At 33.2% G+C, this 6000-nt stretch overlaps 1 long non-coding RNA gene across 1 annotated transcript in view; it reads right to left on the reverse strand.

Moving 5' to 3' along the window:
* The window catches only part of LOC309545120, a 316091-nt gene extending 310432 nt beyond the window's left edge, over nucleotides 1–5659 (reverse strand). The window contains exons 1-2 of the long non-coding RNA XR_014224875.1: nucleotides 5051–5659; nucleotides 4727–4836 (exon numbers count right to left, since the gene is read on the reverse strand). This is a non-coding gene — a long non-coding RNA (uncharacterized lncRNA). The remainder of the gene's footprint in view (nucleotides 1–4726; nucleotides 4837–5050) is intronic.
* Nucleotides 5660–6000: the final 341 nt, after the last annotated feature.

Genomic DNA, 6000 nt, shown 5'->3' on the forward strand with positions numbered 1-6000 from the left:
TAGTGCCATATAAACAGGCCTACTCAATGAACTCTTTTAAGAGACAACTAAACATACTCAAACTGTCCGCAGAAATGTAATATAAGACAGTGAGACCGACAAAGAATTTTCAACTGCAGATCCAATTTCTAATTATATATCCATAAAAGTGATCCTCACCACCACTAGGTAGCAGCGTAAACGTTTCTACTTTCCAATTTTTGATTATATATGGTAATGTAAAGGACTATCCTATGCCCCATATACTGTGATGAGAAACATGTAATTTAGTTACTACTAAACGTGTTGCGAAGAACAAGTATATTACATATAGTATTGCGGTGTTGGATCACTAATTACAGGTATTTTTACCTCTTTATAAGTACACAATATATACTTATTTTCACAGGATTACTATTTATACCATAGATTTATAAAAAAAAGATTAACTACAAGACTAATTATATATGTTATATATATTATATTATATTATAAAAGAGATCACATGCAATATTCACACATGCAGTACATATTCGTATGCAGAATATAAATGCTAGACCATGGGCTTGCATATACTATCAGAGCTACCATGCACACTGTTTGTACATAAATAATCCACTGTTTAAAATATTATTTTAAATGATAGGTGGAAAAAACACAAGGGGTGTTGTGACTGATCTATAGTTTAAAATATATATTGAAATGATAGGTGGATAAAATACAAGAGTCACTGGGATGATCCCCTGTTCAAAATAGATATATGCACTACCTGGCGGAATGAAGAAAAAGTCCCAATAAGTAATTTCACCCAAGTTCTTTTTTCTAATGTATTTATTTTGGGGCTTATATTCTTGTCTATCCTTTTTTTTTTTTTTTTTTTTTCGTGCTATATATTGCAAGCAACAAGACACATATGCCCTGTATATACAATAATGCTTTAGTTTATCTAATACCATTCACCTTTGTTTATTATTCAATGACAATGTCCACACACTGACAATCACATTGAGGAATAGGCTATTTACTGAGAGAAAGACTATATTAAAGCATAAACCCATTGAAATGTATTATTCTGCCATCTGAGGAACAGTTCTTTTAGCCTAGTGTTCCCGTTTTCAAAAGCAGAAGATGTTTATTACAGAAAAGAAAAAAACCCAAGTTTACTGACAGTGAATAACTCTTTTTCCCTATATACTGTATGTATGTTAAAGGTATAGCATCTGCAAATGCCCCTAAACTACAAATAGGGAGTAGCCATTCTGAAGCAACATTTCTAGGATTACCAAGGACTCCTTTCCAATGGTGAGAATTTTTGAAAACTGTGTCTTTTTTTAATCAAGAGCTGTTAATACTTGCTTGTTGTTAGTATATCAGTCGGGAATGGTAAAACACACCTTTTTTGTGTAATGATTATATGAGCTTTATTTAAAATATGTGGACTAACACACAACAATGCCCCACAATAAATATGGAACAGCATGATAAATGCAGCACTCACTCTATACCACTCAGAGTACAGGCCAAAACTTCAAAGTTACAGTTGTGAAGAAATTAAGACGTTGCAACAAAGAAACAAACAAAGTGAACAAAATCTTAATGCATATAGACTTTACATGGACAATAGATACAACTGCAGTCACGCAAAGGGCGGAAAATGGTAGTTCATTTTTAAAATATTGCAAACAAACCACAAAACAAAGAAAAATTGGTAATAAAAAAGTATATGTTTTGAATTGCCTCACTATACAAAACACTGGCGGACAAAATTATTTATAAAGTACTATTTTGGGCAAAACTACAGAATGATTGCAATAGTGAAGGGTGGGGATACGTTCTGTGGGAATTGAAGAGATATGTTTGCTCGGTCTCCTACTTCGCTGCCAAAATAAACTTAACGACAAGTTTTACCCTATACAATACTGATACAAGTGTTTTGCAAGTGTTTTACATAACATGACATTTTCAACTGTGCAACGTGTAAAGGTAGTCTTAAAGAGATTCATTAATACAGTTTGTCAATGGTGATATCAGCACAGTATTGGCAATATGGCAACAAACAAAACAAGTGAAAATAGTCAAGTTTTTATGCCTCTGTCAACAGCATATGTTGTGTTAATAGCAGATTTGTGTATGATACTAATAAAAGAATAGAGCAGCATATTTTGCCTTTCCCTCAACTGCAACTGTAAGCAAATGCAGGTATACCTTATTAGTAAGAACTCCTATAGTAAGCACACGTTAGAGGAATTAATCATTCATTCCCTGAAGACTGCTTATGTATTTCATCGGGCCATTATCTGATCTGAATAACAAGAACAATTGCATAATAAAGCACATAACTGCTGATACAAGCAACTTCTGAGTCTCTAGTTTACAAAGCAACTTCCCTTGATTATTAAAGACAAATGTAATTTTAAGATATTTCCTAAAAAGTGGCAACATTCCAGCTTTGCATTCTTCTGTACGCAGAGCGATTTCACATTGCCTAACACTGCAGGGGGCAGCAATCTAGGTCATAGTCAAACAATATTAGGGTCTGAAATACACAAATGCAAAATCTTAATCACTTCACACCATGAAGGCATGCACAATAATAAGCCTTTGCGGCATTACAATGGGGGTACATTATTTTATATTAAAGGGATTATACAACTAGGTGGAAACCTATATGATAACGATCAAACAGCCATAGTAAAGATGCCGAAATCATGATTCCCTACTGTAAAAAAACAACAATACAAGCACATTGTACATATCGCATACAAGGGTTGATATCTATGGCCCAAAAAGTTCAAAGTACTTAAAAAGACACCATTTTATAAATTCCAAGTCTTTTCAGTTCTACTATACTGACTCATTTGTCTATGGATTCCCAGATGGGCATAGCTTATCTTATTCTGATGGTATTATTTTGCGTAATTCTTACATTTAGTATACCACCTGAAGTTATATATGAAAAGATTTGACATATATATATATATATATATATATATATATATATATATATAAATATATATATATATAAATAAATATATATATATATATATATAATAAATAATTATATATATATATATAATTATTTATATATATATATATATATATATATACATATATATATATACATATATAAAATATATATATATATACATATATATATATATATATATATATATATATATATATATATATATATATATATATATATACATATATATATAATTATTTATTATATATATATATATATATATATATATATATATATATATATATATATATAAAAAATATATATATATACATATACATACATATATATATATATATATATATATATATATATATATATATATATATATATATATATATATACATATATATATATATAATTATTTATTATATATATATATATATATATATATATATATATATATATATACATACATGTGTGCATTGAAACATACATGCCCTTAAGCCACCTGCCCACCACCGCTGCCTCCGGTCATGTCGCTTTTCTTTAGAATTAACTCTACTTTTTACTTTGAGCTAGCACATTAGCCTTTTACATTGTAAATAACAATTCAATCTAAAAAAATAAAAAGTAAATAAAAGGAGGTAAAAGAAAGATAACAACACTTAAATGCCATCAACGGTGCTATTATTCTGTCTATTCATTAACTTTGCTTTGATTAGGGCATACAATATTAAAATGCGTGATTAAAGTTAATAGGGTTTATTAACTTTGAGAACAAAACTTTACTGGGTGTAATGGATTGGGCTGTTAAATTAAAGCAGCAACCAATTCACGTTAATGGCAGTTGAACAAGCCTCTTTTTTTTTTTTTTCAATCTACTTTTCAGTTACTAAAATAAAGGCAAACCTAGCATTCACACATTTCAGCATGTATAAGTCACAAACGCTTGTATCATAATCACTGTGCAGTCCCATAAAGTGGTTTGTATAAGTCTATACAGACAATAAGTCACAGCCCTTGTTAGTGTATCAATAATGCAGAAATGTAAATGAGTGCATTAAATATGAGCATACTGGTAATGCTTGGATCCAATAGTTACGATACTACATTAGACATTTAATTAGCATCCCCTCAGCCCCAGATGTAAGAGCCATATGGTTACATAACCAGGGGATATATCCACTCTGACAAGGCTTATGTTTTAATATCCACATTTAAGTCTGAAATAGAGGAAATGCTCGTCTAATATGATATGGCTTAATGTTTTTTTTTTTTTTTCAGCACGCTGCTGAATGTGCAGGATTGTGTTCTCAAAGGGGAAAAGGCTTTGCAAAGTTTAATAGGAAGAGAGGAAGCACCATGTATAACATCTGACAGGCAAAAAGCAAGGACTGACCATGGGCTGCATCAGCTACTTATTAAACATAGCCTTCTTTCTTTCTGGTATTAGGCTCTGCGGTACGTTAGGTGCCAAATTTGCACGACTTGTTCAGCTTTGAGGTAAAAGCCGGCTGAAAGTATATTATTAGCACAAGCAGTAAACAAAGGCAATGACAGAGCTTACGAGCACAGCGATATTAGTGTGCATACTGTAAAAGAAAACCAATGGTGCAGCATTACCCCCAAAAAAATAACAAGGAGAGCAGTTTCTGCTGCCCAATCTCCAAAGCAACTCCAAGTCCAAGTTCTCAGCCAGTCACCAGCCCCATCATCATTCACCTTGTGCATTCCACAGAAGAAGAGCAAGGTAAAGAAAAAAAAAAACTCTTTGCTACTTACTAGTGCAGCCGGAAACGCTTTCCTTGGGAAACTCAGAGGGCTCTTATTGTCGTCTGTATCCTCCCAGACCAGAGTAACGGCTTTTATTCCACACAAAGACAAAGTATGAACTGTAAGAGAGAGAGAGAGAAGAGAACACATGGGTATCAGCCTCCTCCTGGCTTTATGTGCTTCTTCCCACCTGTACTGTTCTCTGGATGCTGCAAGATGTTTGCCTTTCTTTGCTCATTTCCCTTTTTAGTCCCATCAATGCGAAATGACCCACATTAGAAAATAAAGTGCTTTTTCCTTCTTTTTTTTTTTTTGCAAAGCTAGGTACAGTACCTGCACTCTCCCCCGCTGATGCTGGTAGCCAGGGAGAGAAAGAGAGTGGAGGAGGAGGAGGAGGGATGAAGACTGAGTGGAAGAGCAAGGGGGAGGGGGTGGAGGGAGAGGATGACTTGGGAAGGGTAGTCACAAAAAGTGAGAGAATCCTCAGTGATGAGATAGGGAGACAGTGAAGGGAGATGGGAGGAATGATCCAGTGCTTCTGTCACAGAGAAATATACATGCTGCTGCTGCTGCTTCTGCTCCTTCCTGCTGTATGAGAGGACAACGAGAGAGGAAGCGTCCCTATCTTTCACATTCATCAGCACTGCTGTGTCGGATTTGGTTTCCCATCAGAATCTGTTACAGCTCAGCACGGGAGCGTGCATGGCAGCTGTCCATGGTTGTGATATTCTCTTGCCAGGAAACTGTTCTACACACATTCATACTTCAGTGCTATTATAGCGCTTGATGTTTACAGGAGGGACATCAGCCTTCATTATCTGCTGCCTATTCTGGAAGTAGTAAATAAGTTCATCTATTTCTTACTCTTGCAATAAAAGGTCTTCTACAGGACTTTGAACATGAATGGACAGTTAGAGGGGTGTGGACAGGCCATATCTGTGATTTGGGGATTTTTTTTTCTTGTTCTAGCATTTTTTTTTTAATAAAAGGGATTGTTATTTTTATTGTTATTATTATTATTATTAGTTATATTGTATCTGTATTTTCTTTCTTTCTTTCTTTCTTTCTTTCTTTCTTTCTTTCTTTCTTTCTTTCTTTCTTTCTTTCTTTCTTTCTTTCTTTCTTTCTTTCTTTCTTTCTTTCTTTCTTTCTTTCTTTCTTTCTTTCTTTCTTTCTTTCTTTCTTTCTTTCTTTCTTTCTTTCTTTCTTTCTTTCTTTCTTTCTTTCTTTCTTTCTTTCTTTCTTTCTTTCTTTCTTTCTATTGTATGTGATCTATCTATCTA

This window comes from Pelophylax lessonae (genome assembly GCF_965119305.1).
Source record: "Pelophylax lessonae genome assembly, chromosome: 1".
Lineage (NCBI taxonomy): Eukaryota > Metazoa > Chordata > Amphibia > Anura > Ranidae > Pelophylax > Pelophylax lessonae.